The sequence below is a fragment of the Silene latifolia genome, chromosome Y, assembly GCF_048544455.1.
Source record: "Silene latifolia isolate original U9 population chromosome Y, ASM4854445v1, whole genome shotgun sequence".
NCBI classification, from domain to species: domain Eukaryota; kingdom Viridiplantae; phylum Streptophyta; class Magnoliopsida; order Caryophyllales; family Caryophyllaceae; genus Silene; species Silene latifolia.
This window is the reverse complement of record NC_133538.1, coordinates 88,173,431-88,199,076: the sequence shown is the minus strand read 5'-3', so window position 1 is coordinate 88,199,076 and position 25,646 is coordinate 88,173,431. Positions and strand designations below refer to the sequence as shown.

At 38.1% G+C, this 25,646-nt stretch overlaps 2 long non-coding RNA genes across 2 annotated transcripts; both read left to right on the top strand.

The window, feature by feature from the left end:
• The first annotated feature begins 297 nt into the window (after positions 1-297).
• Positions 298-2,653, top strand: LOC141633632 (uncharacterized). Its single transcript, XR_012538415.1, has 3 exons — positions 298-464; positions 558-630; positions 2,440-2,653. It is a non-coding gene; the product is annotated as an uncharacterized LOC141633632 (long non-coding RNA).
• Positions 2,654-7,926: 5,273 nt separating this feature from the next.
• Positions 7,927-10,182, top strand: LOC141633376 (uncharacterized). Its single transcript, XR_012538144.1, has 3 exons — positions 7,927-8,061; positions 8,155-8,227; positions 10,045-10,182. It is a non-coding gene; the product is annotated as an uncharacterized LOC141633376 (long non-coding RNA).
• Positions 10,183-25,646: the final 15,464 nt, after the last annotated feature.

Sequence of the window (25,646 nt, the reverse complement as noted above, 5' to 3'; positions counted from 1 at the left end):
TAGAAATAATAATAATCATAATAATAATAATAATAATAATAACTATTTTGATAATAAAATTTCCGTCTTAAATTATAGTAGGTTTAAGACGAACCTCCGTCTAGCAAAGAACCGTCACATGCTTACATGTGAGGCTAAACTTATCTACTCTCGACCTATCCCGGGTCGACAACACGCCCCTCAATTTTGGCACCCAACTTATATAATAATAATATTTTACTCTCCCTCACACTCTCTGACCAACCATATCCTGCCAACACCCCCCCTATTCATTCGAAATCCTTTGTGTAAAAAGCATAAACACCTGCAACAACAATTGAGCTGCTGTAAGAAAACCAAACTCAAACAGGCTCAAGAAAACCCATGCATGGCGACCTAAAATCTTAGATTTCTAGCTCATTTTTCGACCAAACTCAATAATTCTTGCACCATTCTTCTCCTTATCTCTTCCTTCATCTTTTAAGGTAAGAAAGGCATAGCCTTGCAAAGTTCTCGTCTTGACCCGTCTCATAAATGTGACGTTTTTAGACTAACTCGGCTCTTATTACGGTTTTTAGGTGAAGACTTTGAGGACCCCGAAGGAAACTCATTCATAATCGACCATTCCCTTGAAGATTGAAGAAAGTTAAGGTAACCGTGATAGGTTACTCGACAAACGTCGGGAAACTCGCCTCCTTACTCGACTTTTCTGTGTTTGTCGTAAAAGTTGAAGTCTTTATTATTTTCCTCATGTTTGGAGTTGGTTTTGATATACTTGTGATGGGTTTACATGGTCACTTGGCGGCTTTCATGGCTTGGCCTCATGTGTATAGCCGGTTATGAGACTGAATGTGACTCGTGACTCGTTGTCCCTTCGAACAATTTCGCGTCGCTTCCGGGTTTTTCTGGTCGTGTGTGTGACATTATTTAACGGTGCTAACCCTTGACTTAGTCGACAAACTCTCGTCCTAATGCCACCCTCGTAGTCGGTCGTGAGTTGGGTTCAAAGGGACCGCTAGGGACCCATTTTCATTGTGAATGTCGTCGTCTTACCCCTGTTTTGTGACGGATACCTTTGTCTCTTGGGCCTGTTTTCCCTTACACGAATCTTGTCTTGCTCGTACTTTACCTATGTACTCGCCATTCCTCCTTTTTGTTTGTCTGGAATATCGCTCTTTGGTCTGCAATTATTGGAAAATTTAAGATGCGGGAGTGTGTTTGGTTGTTATAATGAATGCGAGGATGTAATGCCCTGGTTCCCTCTCTTTCCCTATAGTGTGTCTATGTATATACATGTTTGGGTAAGAAATTTGTTGGACTCGCAAGTCTGCAAGATTTTGGACTGGTTTTGTTTTGGGTTTGGTGTGCAAAATTTGTCCTCCTTCTTCTTTGTTTCGTGATTTCGGGTTTGCCGAGCACCGATATCATGTCCTCCTTTCTTTCTTTATTTGGGATCACCGTGTTTGCCTACTGACCTATATTGATGCCGTGCCTTTTTTTGTTTTCTTCTCTTTATTTTGTGATTTTTGATGATGGACTCACCAACATTCAATTTTTGGGCTCAAACCATGAAAACTTTTGGACTCACCTCTTTATTTTATTTGGACCAAATTTACGGATGTTTGTGGGCTCATCATTATTGGATTTTTGGGCTCGTCTTGCCACTTGCATTGGATTTGTGTGCTTCCCGTAAATTTTCTCATGACGTAAATTACCCATTACCACTTGTTATATTTTACTTATTTTATTTAATCGGCACGTATAACTATAAAGTGAGATATTTATTTTATATGTCACAAGTATGAAAAGATGATTATAAATAATTACTTGTTGTGAGTCGTATTCTTGTAGAAATGCCATAGTACCATCATATATGCTTGACATGCCTTTATGCCTGCTTGTGCCGTTCTGCCAAGTATGGATTTAGCTCATTTATTCCGCCTCTTTCGGACTGTTTCGCAATTGTGGGTTCTCGACTTCCGTTCGTCGATCGAGTCTTGGATGCGGACTGTTCGCCGCATGTCGAATCGGGGACCGTTCGCCCGAGAGTCGGCGATTTAGACTAGGACTGAGTCTTTGTGATTATCATTGTCGTCCTACCAGGGGAAATTATATTTGATGAGTGTAGTAAAGGATTTGCATTTTTGGATGGGTATATTGGTCATGTCTCCTTGAATTACGTGCTCATGGTTAAGTGGTCTTTATCTTGCCTTCCAGCATTTTCCTCCATTATTTAACTTTGTTTATGCTTTGCTTACTTGCCTATTTTATTCCTTTTCCTTATTTATGAATCTTTGATCATGTATGCTCATATGCATAGTTACAATTCAACTCATTCTCATCTTACTTGATATGGTCATTTGTTTATGTGTTTTGTCATGTTCATCTTGATGTTTTGTGGTCGGGAGAACCTTGAGTTACTCCCCATGATCGTGGCTTTCATGTTTACATGAATGACAGGTTGGTGAAGATGCTTATATGGGGTTTGACGTGTGAGCTAGCGAGTACCCCGGACTTTTAGATTTCCTATTTACCGCTTAGACTCACCTATTTCTTTATGTCATTCGAGGGATATATTTTCCCCACTTTTGACCGTTTTATTTGTATGGACCCTTGTTTTTATTTTCGTTTTTCCTTCTGTTGAATGTTAGTGACTCCCGCATGCTAAACTCTATCTACTAAATAAAAGTTTTAAAAACTTCACATTTTTCGTATATATTTAGTAGTTTACTTTCCGCTTTATCGCGGGGTGTCACAGTTGGTATCAGAGCCTTTGTAGCTCCCGACGCACACACGTGTACCCCAACTTAAATTTTGAACTTGACCTTGAAATAATGAATGAGAGATGGGTAGAACTAAGGACCTAAGTTGGTAGTCTTCTTGTGTATGCTATTTGTTAAGTACTAACTCGTTTGATTCTCTTTGGTGCTTTAAGAAGATGGTGCGACCAAACAATGTGGAGAATACTATCTTGCAAGCTCTTACCCAAATTCTTCAAAATCAGCAAAATGTCAATGTTCAAGGCCGTCCTGTTCCACATGTGGTAGATCATCAAGGAAGTTTTTCTTGGATTGCAAGTCAACTAGCAAGAAACAAGGCTAAGACCTATGGTGGTGAAGTGGATCCTATTGAGCTTTCCGAGTGGTTTCGTGACATGGAAAAGAATTTCTCTCTTTATGATGTCCAAGATCGAGACAAAGTGAAGCTTGCCTCTCATTTCCTTGTGAAGGAGGCCGATAGGTGGTGGACTATTACCGGGCCTTCCGTCACTCAAGACCCCACCTTTGATTGGAACCGTTTCAAGACTCTTGTGGAAACTCGTTTCTACCCTAAGGAACTCAAGCAACAAAAATTGAAGGAGTTCATTGATTTCAAGCAAGGAGGCCTATCCGTTCAAGCTTTCACCAACAAGTTCAATGATCTTGCTCACTATGCCCCTAAGTTTGTGAAAGATGAAGATGAGCGTGTCTACTTCTACCGAAGCAAGTTGAATCCTAAGTTGGAAAGTATGGTGAGAAGAGATTCCACAACCTTTGTGGCGGTCTATGATGATGCTCTTTGGGCCGAAAATTCCTTGAAGGCTATTGATGATGATGCCAAGACTCGTTCCCACTCTACTTCTTACCGTCCTAACTTTCATGGCAAGAGACCCTTTGTGCCTTCTCCTTCGCCGAATTATGCTAACAAGAGGTTTGTACCAAGAACACAAGAACCAAGAGTGCAAGAACCAAGAGTGCAAGAACCAAGGAGGCAAGAGCCTAGTGGACAAGTTTCCCAATCAAGCAACAACAACCTCAACTTGGAGAAAGCTCGCAAGTGCTTCAATTGTAAGCAAGCCTTACACCCCGGAGTTGGATGCTACAACCGACCTTTGACTTGCTATCATTGTAAGAAGCCCGGTCACCGCTACAATGATTGCCCCGATAGGAAGAATTCTACTACTTCTTCTTCCACCCAAGCTCCTAAAGCCAAGCCAAGAGGAACCATCTTTGTCATGAGTCGTGCCGAAGCCGCCGCTCATCCCGACATCATTACGGGTATGTTCTCAATTCTCGATCAACCATGCCTTATTCTTTTTGATACCGGCGCATCTTTATCTTTTATTTCTTCCAAGTTTTCGGAAAAGTTAGCTCTTGAGCCCATACCTAGTGAGGATACCCCTATATCCCTACCTTCTGGAGAAATCATTTCATGCTCCTATTCCTTTCCCGATGTCCCTATCATAATTTCGGGAAATCTTTTCCCCGCTAACCTACTTCGTTTTCCCCTTGAGGAATTCGATGTGATTTTGGGTATGAATTGGTTGTCCAAGTATGATGCAAGATTCGAGTGTAGAGATCAAAAGATTCGCCTCAAAAGTCCGCTAGGAACTCGTGTTTCCTATAAAGGGATTCGTTCTCAAAAAGGTGTGAAGTTGATTTCCGCGTTGAAGTTGATGAGTATGGAGAGGAAAGGTCACCAAGTCTTTTTATGTGTGGTGACTTCTACTTCTCCTTCTTTGCCGAAGCTTGAAGAAGTGCCCGTGGTGTGTGAGTTCGCCGACGTTTTTCCCGAGGAGTTGCCCGGGATACCTCCCGAGCGTGATGTTGAATTTTCTATCGACCTTGTGCCCGGAACCGGACCGTTTGCAAAAGCTCCTTACCGTATGGCGCCAACCGAACTTAAAGAGTTAAGGAAGCAACTTGATGAGATGATTGAGAAAGGATTTATTCGACCTAGTGCCTCACCTTGGGGTGCTCCCGTTCTCTTTGTGAAGAAGAAAGATGGATCCATGAGACTTTGTATCGATTATCGTGAGCTCAACCGCGTCACTATCAAGAACAAGTACCCTCTACCAAGGATTGAAGATTTGTTCGATCAACTCAAAGGTGCCTCTACGTTCTCCAAGATTGATCTAAGATCCGGTTATCATCAAATTCCCGTTCGTGATTCCGATATTCCAAAAACCGCCTTTAGCACGAGACATGGACATTTCGAGTTTAAGGTGATGCCCTTTGGTTTAACCAATGCCCCCGCAATCTTCATGGACCAAATGAACCGAACCTTTAGTGAGTTCTTGGACAAGTGTGTTGTGGTCTTCATCGACGATATTCTCATCTTTTCTAAATCCGAGGAAGAGCATGCCGATCATCTTCGTACTATCTTAGAGATTCTTCGTCGTCAAAAGTGGTTTGCCAAGTTTTCCAAGTGTGAATTTTGGTTGTCTAAGGTGTCATTTCTTGGTCATGTGATATCTAAGGAAGGTGTTATGGTGGATCCTTCGAAGATTGAAGCCGTGATGGAATGGAAAAGCCCGACCAATGTTGGTGAGATCCGTAGTTTCTTGGGTTTGGCGGGTTATTACCGTCGCTTTGTAAAGGACTTTTCTAAGCTTGCTAGACCGATGACTCAACTTTTGAAGAAAGAGACCAAATTCTTGTGGACCGAAGCTTGTGAAGTAGCGTTTCAAGAGTTGAAGAGAAGATTGACTACCGCTCCCGTGTTGACCTTACCCGAGGATGGAGTGGACTTTGATGTGTTTTGTGATGCTTCTAAGATGGGTTTGGGTTGTGTTCTCATGCAAAATAGGAAGGTTGTTGCTTATGCTTCGCGACAATTGAGAGTTCATGAAGTGAACTACCCTACTCACGATCTTGAGTTAGCCGCCGTTGTTCATGCCTTAAAGATGTGGAGACACTACCTCATTGGAGTTCATTGCCGTATCTTCACCGATCATAAGAGTTTGAGGTATATTTTCACCCAAAAGGAGTTGAATATGAGACAACGCCGTTGGTTGGAATTAGTGAATGACTATGATTTGGAGTTGTTATATCACGAAGGAAAGGCAAATGTGGTTGCCGATGCTCTTAGTAGAAAGTCAATTCACTCCTTGAGTGCCATCCGTGTGCTTCCCGATGACCTTTGTGCCGAGTTTCGTAAGTTAAGTTTGCAAATAGTGGAGAGTGGCTTTGATTACCTTGGTGCGATGGTTGCCGAACCCGTTATTCTTCGTGAAATCCGTGATAACCTTGTTGATGATGCTACTTTCAAAAGATTCCAAGCCAAGCTTCTTGAAGGGAAAGCTAAAGATTGTGAGATTGATGCTAGTGGATATCTCCGTTACCAAAGCCGCATGTATGTCCCCGATGCCAGTAACTTGAGAAAGAGAGTTCTTGATGAACCCCATCTATCCCCTTATTCTATCCACCCTGGAGGAGACAAGATGTATAAGGATTTGAAGCTTCAATTTTGGTGGCCTAACATGAAGAATGACATTGTGACTTATGTTGGGAAATGTCTCACTTGTCAACAAGTGAAGATTGAGCATAAGAGACCCGGAGGTTTGCTACAACCCTTGGATGTGCCTTTATGGAAATGGGAATCTATCTCTATGGATTTTGTTATGGCCTTGCCTAAGACCGTTGGTGGAAAGGATGCCGTATGGGTGATTGTGGATAGATTGACCAAGTGTGCTAGGTTCATCCCCATAAAAGAGACTTGGAGTCTAGATAGGCTTGCTAGTGCCTATGTTGAGGAGATTGTTCGTTACCATGGTGTCCCTAAGGAGATCGTGTCGGATCGTGACCCAAGATTTTGTTCGAGATTTTGGAAGGCTTTACAAGATGCTATGGGTAGTAAGTTGTTGATGAGTACCGCTTTCCATGCCGCTACCGATGGACAAACCGAAAGGACGATTCAAACTCTTGAAGATTTGCTGCGTGCTTGTGCCCTTGATTTCCATATTAGTTGGGAGAAGAGTCTACCTTTGGTGGAATTTTCCTACAATAATAGTTACCATGCCTCTATCAAGATGGCTCCTTATGAAGCTTTATATGGAAGAAAATGCCGTAGCCCGATTTGTTGGAATCAAGCAAGTGATGTTCGTGATCTAGGACCCGAAAAGTTAGCCGAAACAATTGACCAAGTGAAGATCATCCGAGAAAGAATGAAAGCCGCCCAAGATCGCCAAAAGTCTTATGCCGATGTTCGCCGTCGACCCTTGGAGTTCGAAATTGGTGATAAAGTGTTCTTGAAGGTTTCCCCTATGAAAGGAGTAAAGAGATTTGGAGTTAAAGGAAAGTTGAGTCCAAAGTACATTGGACCCTATGATGTGGTGAAAAGGATTGGTGCCGTGGCTTACAAATTGGATTTGCCGCCGAGTTTGGGTAAAGTTCATGATGTGTTCCATGTGTCTCAACTTAGGAAGTACATTAGTGACCCGAGTCATGTGTTGCAAAATGATATTCCCGAGCTTGAGCCTAGTCTTTCTTTCGAAGAGAGACCGATTCGCATTTTGGATAAGAAAGACAAAAAGTTGAGGAGTAAAGTTGTCCCCTTACTGAAAGTTTTATGGAAGTGCGGTGACGTGGAAGAGGTGACTTGGGAACCGGAAGCTTCTATGCGTATCAAGTACCCGGATTTATTCTCTTAAGGTAATTCTCTTACTTCAAGTTTCGAGGACGAAACTTTTTAAAAGGAGGGGTGATTGTAACACCCGCCCTTTTCGTATAATTTTCATAAAGAAAAATAATACTTTTACATTACTTTAACTAGTTAATTTCATTATATTAATAAAAGTAATTTAATTAAAGCTATAAGTTTTAAAGCTTACGTATATAAAATATACGTTTTCGTCGGATAGAAATAATAATAATCATAATAATAATAATAATAATAATAACTATTTTGATAATAAAATTTCCGTCTTAAATTATAGTAGGTTTAAGACGAACCTCCGTCTAGCAAAGAACCGTCACATGCTTACATGTGAGGCTAAACTTATCTACTCTCGACCTATCCCGGGTCGACAACACGCCCCTCAATTTTGGCACCCAACTTATATAATAATAATATTTTACTCTCCCTCACACTCTCTGACCAACCATATCCTGCCAACACCCCCCCTATTCATTCGAAATCCTTTGTGTAAAAAGCATAAACACCTGCAACAACAATTGAGCTGCTGTAAGAAAACCAAACTCAAACAGGCTCAAGAAAACCCATGCATGGCGACCTAAAATCTTAGATTTCTAGCTCATTTTTCGACCAAACTCAATAATTCTTGCACCATTCTTCTCCTTATCTCTTCCTTCATCTTTTAAGGTAAGAAAGGCATAGCCTTGCAAAGTTCTCGTCTCGACCCGTCTCATAAATGTGACGTTTTTAGACTAACTCGGCTCTTATTACGGTTTTTAGGTGAAGACTTTGAGGACCCCGAAGGAAACTCATTCATAATCGACCATTCCCTTGAAGATTGAAGAAAGTTAAGGTAACCGTGATAGGTTACTCGACAAACGTCGGGAAACTCGCCTCCTTACTCGACTTTTCTGTGTTTGTCGTAAAAGTTTAAGTCTTTATTATTTTCCTCATGTTTGGAGTTGGTTTTGAAATACTTGTGATGGGTTTACATGGTCACTTGGCGGCTTTCAGGGCTTGGCCTCATGTGTATAGCCGGTTATGAGACTGAATGTGACTCGTGACTCGTTGTCCCTTCGAACAATTTCGCGTCTGCTTCCTGGGTTTTTCTGGTCTGTGTGTGTGACATTATTTAACAGTGCTAACCCCAGCTTAGTCAGACAAACTCTCGTCCTAATGCCACCCTCGTAGTCAGTCGTGAGTTGGGTTCAAAGGGACTGCTAGGGACCCATTTTCATTGTGAATGTCGTCGTCTTACCCCTGTTTTGTGACGGATACCTCTGTCTCTTGGGCCTGTTTTCCCTTACCAGAACTGTCTTGCTCGTACTTTACCTATGTACTCGCCATTCCTCCTTTTTGTTTGTCTGGAATATGCGCTGCTGGTCTGCAATTATTGGAAAATTTAAGATGCAGGGAGTGTGTTTGGTTGTTATAATGAATGCAGGATGTAATGCCACTGGTTCCCTCTCTTTCCCTATAGTGTGTCTATGTATATACATGTTTGGGTAAGAAATTTGTTGGACTCGCAAGTCTGCAAGATTTTGGACTGGTTTTGTTTTGGGTTTGGTGTGCAGCTGTCCTCCTTCTTCTTTGTTTCGTGATTTCTGGGTTTGCCGAGCACTGATATCATGTCCTCCTTTCTTTCTTTATTTGGGATCACCGTGTTTGCCTCTGACCTATATTGATGCCGTGCCTTTTTTTTTTTCTTCTCTTTATTTTGTGATTTTTGATGTTGGACTCAAAGAACATTCAATTTTTGGGCTCAAACCATGAAAACTTTTGGACTCACCTCTTTATTTTATTTGGACCAAATTTCTGGATGTTTGTGGGCTCATCATTATTGGATTTTTGGGCTCGTCTTGCCACTTGCATTGGATTTGTGTGCTTCCCGTAAATTTTCTCATGACGTAAATTACCCATTACCACTTGTTATATTTTACTTATTTTATTTAATCGGCACGTATAACTATAAAGTGAGATATTTATTTTATATGTCACAAGTATGAAAAGATGATTATAAATAATTACTTGTTATGAGTCGTATTCTTGTAGAAATGCCATAGTACCATCATATATGCTTGACATGCCTTTATGCCTGCTTGTGCCGTTCTGCCAAGTATGGATTTAGCTCATTTATTCCGCCTCTTTCGGACTGTTCTGCCGATTGTGGGTTCTCGACTTCCGTTCTGTCGATCGAGTCTTGGATGCGGACTGTTCTGCCGCATGTCGAATCGGGGACCGTTCTGCCCCAAGAGTCTGGCCAGATTTAGACTAGGACTGAGTCTTTGTGATTATCATTGTCGTCCTACCAGGGGAAATTATATTTGATGAGTGTAGTAAAGGATTTGCATTTTTGGATGGGTATATTGGTCATGTCTCCTTGAATTACGTGCTCATGGTTAAGTGGTCTTTATCTTGCCTTCCAGCATTTTCCTCCATTATTTAACTTTGTTTATGCTTTGCTTACTTGCCTATTTTATTCCTTTTCCTTATTTATGAATCTTTGATCATGTATGCTCATATGCATAGTTACAATTCAACTCATTCTCATCTTACTTGATATGGTCATTTGTTTATGTGTTTTGTCATGTTCATCTTGATGTTTTGTGGCTGGGAGAACCTTGAGTTACTCCCCACTGACTGTGGCTTTCATGTTTACATGAATGACAGGTTGGTGAAGATGCTTATATGGGGTTTGACGTGTGAGCTAGCGAGTACCCCGGACTTTTAGATTTCCTATTTACCGCTTAGACTCACCTATTTCTTTATGTCATTCGAGGGATATATTTTCCCCACTTTTGACCGTTTTATTTGTATGGACCCTTATTTTTATTTTCGTTTTTCCTTCTGTTGAATGTTAGTGACTCCCGCATGCTAAACTCTATCTACTAAATAAAAGTTTTAAAAACTTCACATTTTTCGTATATATTTAGTAATTTACTTTCCGCTTTATCGCGGGGTGTCACAACACTAACCCGTATCGGAATGGTAGATAGTTTTCTGTTGATAACCTCCCACACGGACTGGCAAACGTAAAAACCGCATTGTTTGTCGTCTGGTGCTTTAGGAGACTATTATATAAATCACACACAAATCAGCTGAATTAGATAATCAACCTCTCGCATAAACATTAATTAAAAGATACGAGTAATTATTAAGAATACACTTACTAATGGTGTGATAAAATTGGGAACAACGTCGCTTTCATATTTGCAAAGTGGACATAATCTTTTTTTTTTTTGTTTCAAAAACACTAAATCATAAATATACACACATGCCATTATTATTTGCATATATATGTCTCAAGTCATACAATAACAAATGACATTATTGAAGGTTGTAAACTTACTCAGTTATCATCCTTACATAACTGTCAGAGGGTTTGCCTTCGCGAGAGTCAAACCAGTACACTGTTTTTGTTTCCACTTGGATTGCCAGTAGCACCTAATACTTCCTATTCAATTTAGGACATTAAACGGTTAGTGTAATACCCCGTATTTTAATGATAAGTTATGAGAATAGTTTATGTAATTTAATAATTAATTAAAGGCATTTCTAATAATGAATTACAAATAAGACGATAATTAAATAATAAAATAAGTAAAACAAGTCGGGAATTGGGCTTAGCTAATAATTGAGTATTGGACCATGTGAAATTAAGTAATTGGATTGAAATTTAGTATAATAAGGTTAGAGTATAATCGGGATTTGCATCGGAAAATAATTATAATATAATATGGAAAGGTAGTAATTATATTATTACTAATAATAATTTATGACAATAATAAATTAGTAAAGATAAAATAAGGGAATCCTACCTATGTTATATGTAATAATAATAATATAATTGTGATAATAATAATATAGTGATAATTATAATAATGATAATTCCTATACTAATTAGAATAAGGTAAATTATATAGTTTCCTACTCGCTTTCTCTATAATCCTACCCTATAAATACCCTATTAAATCTGAGAAATAAATCACAAATTAAGAGGAAGAGCTTTTGGAGACGGGATTAGCAAGCGATAATTAATAGGTAACAATTTCTAATCTTGTTTTATTTTCTTATATAGCTGATTGTCAGATGATCTTAAGACACTTAGAAACTAACCCAAACCTTGACGGAATGAGACCAAACTTTGGGAGGTGGTTCGTGGGGTTGCAAGGGTTGGAATGGGTGTAGTGGTGGTGTCAGGGATGGCCTAGGGTGGTGGTGGCAGGCGGCTAAAGGTGGCTGGTCAGGGGGTGTTGCGGGTTAGGTCGTGGGTATTTGTAGTGTGTAATTGAACCCTCTAATGGTCGAGTCTTGACCTGGTCTCGTAGGGTTATGATGGAGGGAGGTAGTCGACCACCATGGAGGTGTCTTGGTGGCCGGAGATGGTGTTTTGCGGCGGTGGTGGCTGGAAAACGTGAGAACAGGGGAGGGGTTTTAAGGGGATTGTTGGTGTCGTTCTGGGTGGTTGTGAGCTGCCGTGAGTGGTCGGGGTCAGTGGTGGGACCACCATGGGTCAAGGGATACCACGGTGGTGGCCACTGGTGGTCGTAGGGTGGTGAGAGGAGGTGAATAAGGGTGTAGTGTTGATTGTGTCGAGTTTTGAAAGGGGCTGTTAGGGCGGGGTGTATGGGGGCTGCTGGTGGCGGGTTGGGTGGTGGTCTTGGTCTCTGGTGTTCGTCGTGGTGTGGACTAGGAGGTGGCAGGTTTGGTCGGGGCTGATGGTGATCAAGGAAGTCGTGAAAGACGGGTTTAGGAAGGGTAGTGAACAACGGTTTCGACGCAATTGTATATGGTTTGTGTTGTGGGTTTTCACGGGGATTCATGGGATTTGGGTTTTTGGTTTATTTAGTTTTAAGACGGGTTAACTCGGGTATTAATAAGTAATCGGGTTTTGACTTTAATAAACGGTTTTTTGAATTATATTATACGAGATTATAATTGACGTTATTAATTAATTTATAATAAGTGAATCGAGTTTTAATAATCGTAAACCTTTAATAATTATAATAAATAAATTGGTTTGAATAATTTGTATACTAAACGGAATAAATAAATGAATAATTGAATTGAATTGAATTATAATATTTTGATTAGGGGACGGTTGTGAAGAATTATAATCGAATCGGATTGCTTTATTTATTGGATTGCTTGAGCTGCGTAATTGGAATTGCTTGCCAGGTAGGGATAAATCCTACTCAACTTTTACTCGATAATGTTTGCTGGATGGTTTGTATTAAAGTGAATTGATCATATGAGAATTGTGTTGGTTGATATAATCGTAATTGTTGGAAGGGAGAAGTATATTGAATGTAGGTTATTTGTATGACATTTTGTGCTGGAATATACGTTGGACGGATTTAAGCCTTTGGCTGGTTGGTTTAGCTATAACGGATGGTTATCTTGGCAGACGTCGTGTAAGAGCCTTCGGGTGACGTATTTCAGATTTATTTTGGCTGACGATATTTTATCGTATTTACTCGAGGCAGGCCCCAGATTGGTCTGCAGGCCATCTGGAGGATATTTAATCAACTATATGTTGAGGCAGACATTACCTTTGGTAATGTAGTTTGTGTTTACTCACCTTCGGGTTGAGGCTGCCCCGGCCAGGGATTGGCGGGATGATTAGTGTAACGAGTAGAAAATGAAAGGAGCACGTTGTCAGGGGGTTGTGCAATGAAACAGGAAATTGGATTATTTATCGTATGTTTTGGTTGTTAGTCTTTATTCCTACTCAACCTCGCGGTTGACTATGTATTCGTGAACACCTGCGGTGAACCATAATGGGGAGCAGATTTGACAGGTACTAAAGATTAGCTGACTTGGGAGCTTATGGGAATGCGTGAGGACTTGGAAAACCTACCTAGAAGTCTAGACCACATAGAAAGTTTTATCACTCTATTTATTTCCGCTGCGAGTTTTAATTATTTTATTTTAAGTTTTAATTAGTTAAATCGTAATAAACATGTATTCACTAAAGTTTTAATTTAAAGTATTTTGGTTTGTTGATGGTAACAGTCCTATTTATTTGGGAATGTCTAGCTAAAGGCTCCTGAATAAATGGGGGTGTTACAAAGTGGTATCAGAGCAAAACGATCCTTAGGCCTAACCAATGAATAATAATGAACTTAGGATGTGTCTAAATAAAATGAACCCGGGTAGAAATCGTTAGGAGCCCCTCTTAGTGCGGTTAAGAAGGCGCCCTTAATTCGTACCATGGCCCTCTCAGTTTTGAACCGGGAACCCTGAGAGAATACTTGAGAGTGTGGGGTAATTTAAAACGAATATTGTTTGTTTTGTCTTGAAAGTTCTTATTGCCTTGTGTACATGTTGTTTTTATTGATGATTGTGGTTACGAGGACATAACTTTGCTTCTAGGAAGAGGGGATGTGATATGATTTTAAGCATTGGTATATGTGTATGGTTATAGAAAAGTGTGATGGTATGTATTTGGGGAGGCATAGTTGTGATTAATATGTGAAGTATGATGGGTATAAGTAAAATTGTGAAGAATGTGATTTTGGTTGATTTCTCGACATTTTATCCTTGATTGTTTTGGCTGTCATTTACTGTTGGTTTAAAATTCTTGCCCGACATTTTTATGTGTGATACCCTTGTGAGTTAAATTTCATATGCCACTGGTCTCATGTTCAAATAATATACGGTTTAGGAGAAATAAATATTTTAGTGGACGGTAGTCGAAATATTCCTGTACAGTGATGTTTTTGCGCCATGTTTTTGTAAAATTTTCCATTTAAAAACTACGCAATTATTTGTTATAATTCCAACGCCACTGTTTAATAGACTCATGTATGTTTCTAAATTGGTAAACCACGTTTTAATAAAATATTTTGACAATTTATGGTGATTTTTACAAGTTGACCTAAGTTTCTGACAAGTTGCTGTAAAATTTCTGTTTCGACCAAGTATCTTGTAAAATGCATTATAAATTGACCCTTTGAATTTTTGACTTGATTCTTTCACCCATTATCTACTAACTCTTTGTATTTTCTATAAATTCTCCATAATTAATTTATGTTATTAATTATCTATGATTTTTAAGTTGTAGCATGTTTTCCTTCGTCTTGAATAATGAAAATTTTGTCTCTTGATGTTTTGATATTGGGAATTGTGTGAATTAGATTATCATGTCTAGTGATATGCGGAACGTGTTACCCTAAAGCCTATATATATATATGTTACAATAATTGCATTCATGTTTAAGTTGGATGTTGTTAGTGACAATTAAGATGAACTAAGAAAAGATTAATTAAATAATTATGTGCATCTTTTGTTATAGATTATTATTAATTTGGCAATGTATTCGCCAGTAGTTAACCAATAAGTTGGAATAAAGATTAATTCGAATACCTTATATGATGTGATTTGCAAGTAATTAAAATTTTGTTATTTATTCAATCGTTAATTCATGTTGGAAGCGATAAGTGTCTATATTACAATATGTGTTTCATGGTTTTGTGGCATTATAATAATGAATGGATTGTTTCTATTTTAATATTCCAAACTTCGAGGACGAAGTTTATTTTTTTAGGGGGAAAGAATGTAATACTACATAAATTTTGAATTATTGTTTTGATGAGATTGATGTAGTTGATAATCGAAGTTGCTTAGTAATGTTGAATGGTGTGATGTTGTGAATGTTGTGGTTGTAGTTATGGGCGAACTTCGGGACAAAGTTCATTTTAAGGGGGCAAGACTGTAATACCCCGTATTTTAATGATAAGTTATGAGAATAGTTTATGTAATTTAATAATTAATTAAAGGAATTTCAAATAATGAATTACAAATAAGACGATAATTAAATAATAAAATAAGTAAAACAAGTCGGGAATTAGGCTTAGCTAATAATTGAGTATTGGACCATGTGACATTACGTAATTGGATTGAAATTTAGTATAATAAGGTTAGAGTATAATCGGGATTTGCATCGGAAAATAATTATAATATAATATGGAAAGGTAGTAATTATATTATTACTAATAATAATTTATGACAATAATAAATTAGTAAAGATAAAATAAGGGAATCCTACCTATGTTATATGTAATAATAATAATATAATTGTGATAATAATAATATAGTGATAATTATAATAATGATAATTCCTATACTAATTAGAATAAGGTAAATTATATAGTTTCCTACTCGCTTTCTCTATAATCCTACCCTATAAATACCCTATTAAATATGAGAAATAAATCACAAATTAAGAGGAGGAGCTTTTGGAGACGGGATTAGCAAGCGATAATTAATAGGTAACAATTTCTAATCTTGTTTTATTTTCTTATATAGCTGATTGTCAGACGATCTTAAGACACTTAGAAACTAACCCAAACCTTGACGGAATGAGACCAAACTTTGGGAGGTGGTTCGTGGGGTTGCAAGGGTTGGAATGGGTGTAGTGGTGGTGTCAGGGATGGCCTAGGGTGGTAGTGGCAGGCGGCTAAAGGTGGCTGGTCAGGGGGTGTTGCGGGTTAGGTCGTGGGTATTTGTAGTGTGTAATTGAACCCTCTAATGGTCGAGTCTTGACCTGGTCTCGTAGGGTTATGATGGACGGAGGTAGTCGACCACCTTGGGGGTGTCTTGGTGGCCGGAGATGGTGTTTTGCGGCGGTGGTGGCTGGAAAACGTGAGAACAAGGGAGAGGTTTTAAGGGGATTGTTGGTGTCGTTCTGGCTGGTTGTGAGCTGCCGTGAGTGGTCGAGGTCAGTGGTGGGACCACCGTGGGTCAAGGGATACCACAGTTGTGGCCACTGGTGGTCGTAGGGTGGTGAGAGGAGGTGAATAAGGGTGTAGTGTTGATTGTGTCGAGTTTTGAAGGGGGCTGTTAGGGCGGGGTGTCTGGGGGCTGCTGGTGGCGGGTTGGGTGGTGGTCTTGGTCTCTGGTGTTCGTCGTGGTGTGGACTAGGAGTTGGCAGGTTTGGTCGGGGCTGATGGTGATCAAGGAAGTCGTGAAAGACGGGTTTAGGAAGGGTAGTGAACAACGGTTTCGACGCAATTGTATATGGTTTGTGTTGTGGGTTTTCACGGGGATTCATGGGATTTGGGTTTTTGGTTTATTTAGTTTTAAGACGGGTTAACTCGGGTATTAATAAGTAATCGGGTTTTGACTTTAATAAACGGTTTTTTGAATTATATTATACGAGATTATAATTGACGTAATTAATTAATTTATAATAACTGAATCGAGTTTTAATAATCATAAACCTTTAATAATTATAATAAATAAATTGGTTTGAATAATTTGTATACTAAACGGAATAAATAAATGAATAATTGAATTGAATTGAATTATAATATTTTGATTAGGGGACGGTTGTGAAGAATTATAATCGAATCGGATTGCTTTATTTATTGGATTGCTTGAGCCCCTGGTTTGGTCGGGGCTGATGGTGATCAAGGAAGTCGTGAAAGACGGGTTTAGGAAGGGTAGTGAACAACGGTTTCAACGCAATTGTATATGGTTTGTGTTGTGGGTTTTCACGGGGATTCATGGGATTTGGGTTTTTGGTTTATTTAGTTGTAAGACGGGTTAACTCGGGTATTAATAAGTAATCGGGTTTTGACTTTAATAAACGGTTTTTTTGAATTATATTATACGAGATTATAATTGACGTAATTAATTAATTTATAATAAGTGAATCGAGTTTTAATAATCGTAAACCTTTAATAATTATAATAAATAAATTGGTTTGAATAATTTGTATACTAAACGGAATAAATAAATGAATAATTGAATTGAATTGAATTATAATATTTTGATTAGGGGACGGTTGTGAAGAATTATAATCGAATCGGCTTGCTTTATTTATTGGATTGCTTGAGCTGCATAATTGGAATTGCTTGCCAGGTAGGGATAAATCCTACTCAACTTTTACTCGATAATGTTTGTTGGATGGTTTGTATTAAAGTAAATTGATCATATGAGAATTGTGTTGGTTCATATAATCGTAATTGTTGGAAGGGAGAAGTATATTGAATGTAGGTTATTTGTATGACATTTTGTGCTGGAATATACGTTGGACGAATTTAAGCCTTTGGCTGGTTGGTTTAGCTATAACGGATGGTTATCTTGGCAGACGTCGTTTAAGAGCCTTCGGGTGACGTATTTCAGATTTATTCTGGCAGACGATATTTTATCGTATTTACTCGAGGCAGGTCCCAGATTGGTCTGCAGGCCATCTGGAGGATATTTAATCAACTATATGTTGAGGCAGACATTACCTTTGGTAATGTAGTTTGTGTTTACTCACCTTCGGGTTGAGGCTGCCCCGGCCAGGGATTGGCGGGATGATTAGTGTAACGAGTAGAAAATGAAAGGAGCACGTTGTCAGGGGGTTGTGCAATGAAACAGCAAATTGGATTATTTATCGTATGTTTTTGTTGTTAGTCTTTATTCCTACTCAACCTCGCGGTTGACTGTGTATTCGTGAACACCTCCGGTGAACCATAATGGGGAGCAGATTTGACAGGTACTAAAGATTAGCTGACTTGGGAGCTTATGGGAATGCGTGAGGACTTGGACAACCTACCTAGAAGGCTAGACCACATAGAAAGTTTTATCACTCTATTTATTTCCGCTGCGAGTTTTAATTATTTTATTTTAAGTTTTAGTTAGTTAAATCGTAATAAACATGTATTCACTAAAGTTTTAATTTAAAGTATTTTGGTTTGTTGTACTTTGTTATACACTATCTCGGGAAACCGAGATGGTAACAGCCCTATTTATTTGGGAATGTCTAGCTAAAGGCTCCTGAATAAATGGGGGTGTTACAGTTAGTTCATTAACACGCATTTAAGCATGCTAGTAATAAATTTATAGAACCGTGATTCATTATAATAATCACGTACTATACATACATATTCTCATTGTAGGGGGCAAGCCATAGTTTTTTGGATGACATCAACCGACGAGCGATACTATTGATTTGGTCTTCGTATGCAATTCTGTGGACAGAGAACGCCTTAGGACTCAAGAATCCGTAGGCATGAAATGGGACCTGCCACTCAGCGATCTGATTATTCATGTACCTATTACGCCACATGGAACGAAGAATGTTATTGTAATTGATAATTTAAACAAACATCATTATTCGTAAATGAAAATGACTAAATAGTTTTATTAATAAAACTTACTTCATCCAAGTCAAAATGTGAACAACATCTAAATTGTCAAGGTCGACAAATTCCATCAGTTGCTTCGGGTCCGACGGCTACATCACATTGCGCCCAAATTTCCTCTTCAATGTTAATCATGACTACATCCCCTCTAGGTGACTTCTTTACAGCCCAGGTTGCGCAAAGCCATCAGCAAAGCAGTTTTCTTTTTTTCTTATATTCACACGATTCATAATAAGAATCATAAGCAGGCTTGACTGCAACAACTTCCGTTGACGTAGTAGTAATTGCTTTAGCTGCTGCCATGGCTTTGCTTATGAAAATATAAAGATTAAAGTACTTACGATGTGTTAATATTCGTACCCTAATATATTTAAATAACAAGTAATAATTAACGTCTGCGTATAGGTACCTCGGGGATGACAACATTGATGAGGTTGTTAGGCCATTGCACATAAGAGCTCAGGGCTTCTTTCAAATACGTGACCTCCTCAGTAGGAAATGGTACTTTTACTTCCCCATACTCGTCTTTATATAATTGGGACACTTCCACTTTACTGCAATTGTGACGAAGGTCTATACCATGAACCTTAAATTGTTGAAGCCGGTTGTAAGCGAACACGTATCCCCTGGCAATAACAACTTTCTGTTTTCCCTGTAAATAGAACAGACGACAAGGCACCTTGCAATCGTCCTTCATGACATCTTTAATCCATTAGTACACATACATTCACTACCTTTAATAAATTTTATAAGTAAAAAACGTGTAGTGAGATGAATATTTATAAACTAGCAGCTATTACCTATTTCAGCGTAGAGAAGAACGTCTGATCATCAACTACCTCAATCTCTTCCTGTGTCACGGCCTTCCTGGCTTCCTCTTCTTCTTCAACTGCCTGATATCGATCCTCGACTCCCACATGAGTCTCCTTTGCCATTTCCTTCACTCTTGCCATGTCCTCCTCGGCTTTCTTCTGTACATTAACACTTGTCCATATAACACGTACTGATTTTCCAAATCATATAACACATTGTATATATATAAGACATAAATATTATTACCTCTTTTTCCTTCTCCTCATCCTCCTCCTCCTCCTCCTCCTCCTCCTCCTCCTCCTCCTCCTCCTCCTCATCTGTTTCCTTAATGACTTGTTGAACCATATCCAACTCTTTTTTTGATGGCTTTCCCCCAGTTTCCAACATTCTCATCATCAACTTGGCTATTTTATATAGCTGTATAGTAGAAATTATTGTCAGCATATATAGTTATAAATTACGTTGGTTCAAATACAATATTTATAGATTAACTTCTTGGAATCATCACCACTTCGAGTAGTTTTCCCAAAATACTTACTGATACCAACATGCGTTGATACTCTTCTCACACGACTTGGATGCTCTGCTTTGCCGATTGCCCTAGCAAGAATGTCATCACGTCCTTCGGGCTTCCATTTTCCTTCCTCTACCTCCTTCTCACAGATCCTCTACATACACGTAAAACCATTAAGCAACACACAATTATATAACTCCGACTACCAGTGGTAGGAGTGACATATTTATTCGAACTTACAATTTTCTCTTTAATTTCCTTGTCATATTCAGTTTCCGTCTTTCCATTCTTAGGAGTGTGACCTTCCACCCAAGCGTCATGATGACTGAATTTTCCAAGCTTTGCCTACAATTCATTCATCACATTGATATCCTCTCAAAATGTGTATGATTACGATGAACATATATAACATCCGACTAAAACACCTAATAGTCTAATACTATAAGAATTATGTACTTACAAGTTTCTTCTTAATCAATCTATAACCACCTCAGGAGCCGTAAAAGACGGTCTCTTTCTTTGAAATGTTCACCTTGTTCCTCTCACTCATAGCCTTCATCAAATAAATTGTATCAAGAAACGTAAGCAAGACCAAACACTAAACTAATTATACTTATTTACTTATTATTACTATTATTATTATTATTATTATTATTATTATTATTATTATTATTATTAAGTTACCTTACTCTTGTCAGACTGCCTATAAGTGATATAACTATCCCAATGGTCTTAACTGACATATGGATACTTCTTTGTTGGTGGGTTCTTGTTCATCTCCCCGGTTTACTTGTTGAACTAGTGCTTCTCAACAATCTTTAACTTCCAAGAACTGAGAGCTTCCCCTGTCTTTGTTTTTAGGTACTTATTATGCTTTTCGGGGACAACGTAAGCTAACTGCATATATGATGAGCATAGTTGGTACAAGTGTTTCGGCTAATACACATATGAAGTAGTAACTTAATTTCAGCAAAAACATTTATTATTGTATATACATACCTTTATTCTGCTTATTAGCATGGTATTCCGTATTTACTTAGTTCACTGATACGCGGCGTATCGAGATGCACATACTGTCTTACACAACAACCAATCTAACTCGCAAAATACCCGGCATGCTCACCATATGGCAATCCCGTATCTTTATCCCATTGTAAAGGATTGGGTATCTTTGAATTTATTGCTTCTAGGGAAACCCTATGGCGCATTCGACCCGAAGTGTGTTGCAAATTATTCTCATCACCTGAGTCGTCGCCTGACGCATTTCCATCGTTTCTTTTCCGCTTTTGGACAATATCTAAAGCAGAAATTAATAAACAAATAATAACAATGCATACTTATAAAAATAAAAAAATCTACCGAGAGGGTTTATTACTTCTTTAAAGAGGAGAATCCGGATTGATCTGGCGGCGGCAATGGCGATGATGACGATGACTGCAACGGCGATGGGGTAGGCTGGTGGTTAAGGGGAAGCTCAATGTTTGAGAATATTATGTGGGGGAGGGGAAGCTTAGAGTATATATGTGTGAATAATACAACACTTGCAAGACCTTGTTTATTGGAAAGTAATAAGCACGGTATAAGAAAAACCGTTATATTTTGTTTCCAAACAGACTACGGTTTTGTTTGAAACCGTAATTGATTCGTACTATCTACAACGGGTTAGAAATAACCGTTATCTGTAATATTTTCATGTTGTTTGATTTTTCCGCCAAGAAATAAAGCATCATTTTTATATACATAACAACGGCCTGAACCGTTATAACTGTATACGTCTTTAAGAACGGTTTGGGTATAACCGTTTTATTTTATATTTCATTGTGTTTGATTTTACTGCCAAGAAATAAAGCATCATTTGGTATATGCCAACTAATTACAATATGTTTCTTAGAAAATCTTGCTTATTTCCATTAACTTAAAGGATTACAAGTTTACACATAAAGAGTACAAACTACCACCATACATAATAAACTAGGTAAATAACAATTAGAAGAAGAAATTTGACAATTAACTTAAGCCATGCCTCATTATTTTTGAGTTCTACGATATCCATGGTTAACTTCTTGCATTCTTCTTTTGCCTTCAATATTTCACTGTTATTTCCCCCCTTCGATTCTTCAAATTGATATAGTATACTTATCACTTGAGTAATATCGATATCCATGATCTTTTTCTCATTCACTAACCTGTTTATAACCTTCCTCTACCACTCAGTCATTGGTTCATCAACCCACTTGAAGTAATTGCGTCCACGCATTTTAGTCTCGGGATTATAGAATTTGCAGGTAAGAAACTTTCTTCCCGGATTTTGCAAAGTCCAAGAAGTCCGCAATGCTGCCGGAACTGAGCAATTACATGTCCCTGTTGAAATAGAGGAAGAAGAAGAGCTACCACTTGACATAATTTGAGTAATAAGAGAGAGAGAGAGAGAGAGAGAGAGAAATGAAGAAATAAAGAAAGAAAGAAGGTTATTTAAAATAATGTTATTCAACAATTGCATAGTTTAACACGGTTCTTATAAGAACCGTTTTAATTATCTTATTAATATCTTCCAATTTCCATTTATTTTTAGAGGTGTTTGTGATCTAACACGGTTTTTATGCACTACCGTTGTCATTTTTAGAGGTGTTTATATTCAAGTTGCATGTAATAAAGAGTAGAACTATATATTAAGACGAGCATATATTAAAATGAGCATATTATACAATGGTGAAATGGAAAAAGGACTGTGTGGATTGGGCTGAAGGTGAAAGAGACATATATGGTGATATTGTCTCTGAATTCCAGAGGATGGTGTAACAAAAAACATACTCCCTCCATTCAACTCCACACTACACATTTGCTTTTTCACGTTTGCCAACACTTGTTTTACGCGATTATTTTTCTTTAGCTTGATATTTTAATGTACTCCTAAAACCTAAGTCATTATAATAAAAGTTTGATATTTTTCTGGTGATATTTTCTCTGAATTCCAGAGGATGGGGTAACAAAAAACGTAACAAAAAACATAAAAAATTAAATTTTAATTCAAACCACCACCATAATCCAAATACAACTTACAATGCCAGATAATAATTAAAGACTTAATTATTAGAATCTGATGAAGTATTAGGATACACATTATGAATTTCGGTATAGAGCAAGTCGTAGATCGGCCCTTCATTATCACCGGGAAGCACAGGTGGAATGGCCTCTATCTCCCATGACATAGGCACGTTGGCAAGAATGTGATGCTTCCTGCAATGTTTCAGCAGATGATGATCAAGATGGGTCGCAACCCATAGATAAGGGCCTTAATGTTTATCATCCGAATATAAGTCCTCTTTCCCCGCAAATCTAGCCCCTAATTTTCTTGCCTGACGAAAACTATCTTGGCAGTTGGCTTCGTCAAACACGATAAAAGCGAAGCCTACAAAACCTTGCTTGTTTGTAGACACAGGGTACACTTTTTTAACCGCGGTGAAACCGGAGGTATGAAGCATTTGCGTCAACCACCCAAAATTAGGGTTTAAACCCTTTCCATTCACACCATAATGAACCGGGAGATTATGGAGAATGCAAGTAAAATGTTGTGCGTAACGAGAACGTGGTTGTAGCTCCGGTACACCAGTCATATTTTTTTAGAGACATATTTAGAAAGAAATTAGAGAGTAAATGTTTGATAATTTAGAATTTGACCTAAAACATTATGAAGACATGTTTATAGAATTATTTTGGTCAAATTGAATATTATTGGTCAAATTAAATATTTATTAAAGTTCAGTTTTGAATGCAGTAATCAAATTGAAATATCTAATCAAATACTGACAACGGTTGAATTGAAAAACCGTTATCTCAAAATAGACAATAATAACGGTTACAAAAAATCCGTAGCTATAACATAACAATGGGTAACAAAAACCGTTGCTGGTGTTAATTTAGTAACAGTTTTTGAAATGCCGATATCTTAAACTGGAAACGGTTTTCTAACAATCGTTGATAAGAGTGATTCTATAACGAGTTTTTGGAAACCGTTAAAATTTTTTGACAACGGTTTATTAATCAGCCGTTGTCAAATTATAATAACAACGATTTTCGAGGGAAACCGTAATTTCTATTAGCGCGGTCTAGGTTTCCGCCAATATTTGGGAAACGGTAATCTAAATGTCATTATTAAATGCATTAAACCGTTGTGATACGCTCCTTATTGATTGCCAGATTTGGCGTAGTGCTAGCAAGTATATTATGGATGCGCGCGGGATTAGCTGGGGATGGAGTTGCCACGAGTCTGATAGTAGTCTTCCGCTGTGTTATCATAGTACTTTTGTTACTTTAGTTGTAGTTTGGTTTTAGAACAGTTGTACTTTACTTTACAATGGGTTTTATGTAATCACTTTAAACTTTATGCTTAAATTATGTTTCTTGATGGTCACTTTTGATTACTATGCCTCGGGTAACCGAGATGGTAGCATTTCCATGCATTAGATGGTCTTGGTTAACACACCTTGTTGTACGGGGGTGTTACATCGCCACTATCGCCGATGACAATGACAGAAGGTGGGGGCTTTTTGCCGGCGCACGGCGTTTATCAGGTAATGAAGTTCGCACGATCATTGTTGTATGTTAGCTAGGGTTTGTTGTTTTATGAAAATGGTAACAAATGATGTTTGTATTTTATATAGGGTTTTTACCTCATTTTTACAGGCATTTCTTTGTTCATTATGTGGCATCTAGCTACAAATGCCCCCGAATAGTCTACTTTGGTTTGTCTGGTATTAATCACAAGGGTTTTTTGTCAAAAACTACCTTATATTTAGGGGTATTTGTAATAAACCTACCTTATATTATTTTTCTTGTTTTAGACTACCTTTGTTTTCTCATTTTTTGGTCAAAAACTACCTACGCTGAAAATATGGCGAGATTTAGTTGATTTAGTGACATTAACCTATCTTACATGACTTTGTTAACATCAAACAATAATGATCAATCTGCGTCAAACCACAATTTAACTTGGATAAGCAAATTAGTGAATTTTACATTTTAATAATAACTACAAACATCTACTAAAGTTAAGCGTCAGTACTTCATGACTTCCTAAAATCGGCCTTAGTAAGATTAAAATATAAAAGAGTCATATGAGATACGTTAAAGTCGGAAAATAGACCAAATATGTCTAGACTCTTAGCATAGGTAGTTATTAAGCAAAAATAAAGAAAACAAAGGTAGTTGAATACAAAAAAAAAAATATAAGGTAGTATTTTTACAAATACCCCTAAATATAAGGTAGTTTTTAACAAAAAACCCTAATCACAAGTATGAACCAGAAAAGGTGCAAAATCAGGCCTGAACTTGTCTTAATTTCATGTATTTTGGAGAACAAGGAATCGGAGCTCGGAATCTGTCACTTAGGGATGCGTGAAGTAGCCTCGGAAGGTGTCAAGGAGTTCACTCGTGCTTATATAACTCGATCGACCCTTTTTTCTATTCATAGTGGTCGATCGAATGCTTTATCATCCAAGAATCACTCGATCGATCTCTGCTCTTACTCGATCGAGATAGCTACCCTATGAAGTCTTCGATCGAACTCCTACTTTACTCGATCAAACGGATTGTCAAGATTTCTCCTCGATCAAGTGGTTTCATTTCACTCGATCGAGAGCCTATGTGTTTTATGCGGGCCTCGAGTTAATTTGCGAGATTTATTTTTGTAATTAGGATAAATAAGTTAGGTCGGCAGTCATAATACGCTCTCTCTCTGGGCTCTCTTTCTATGACTACTCTCTCTATCAGTCTCTCTTAGAACTTTACACTTGAACCCAAATCTTGGA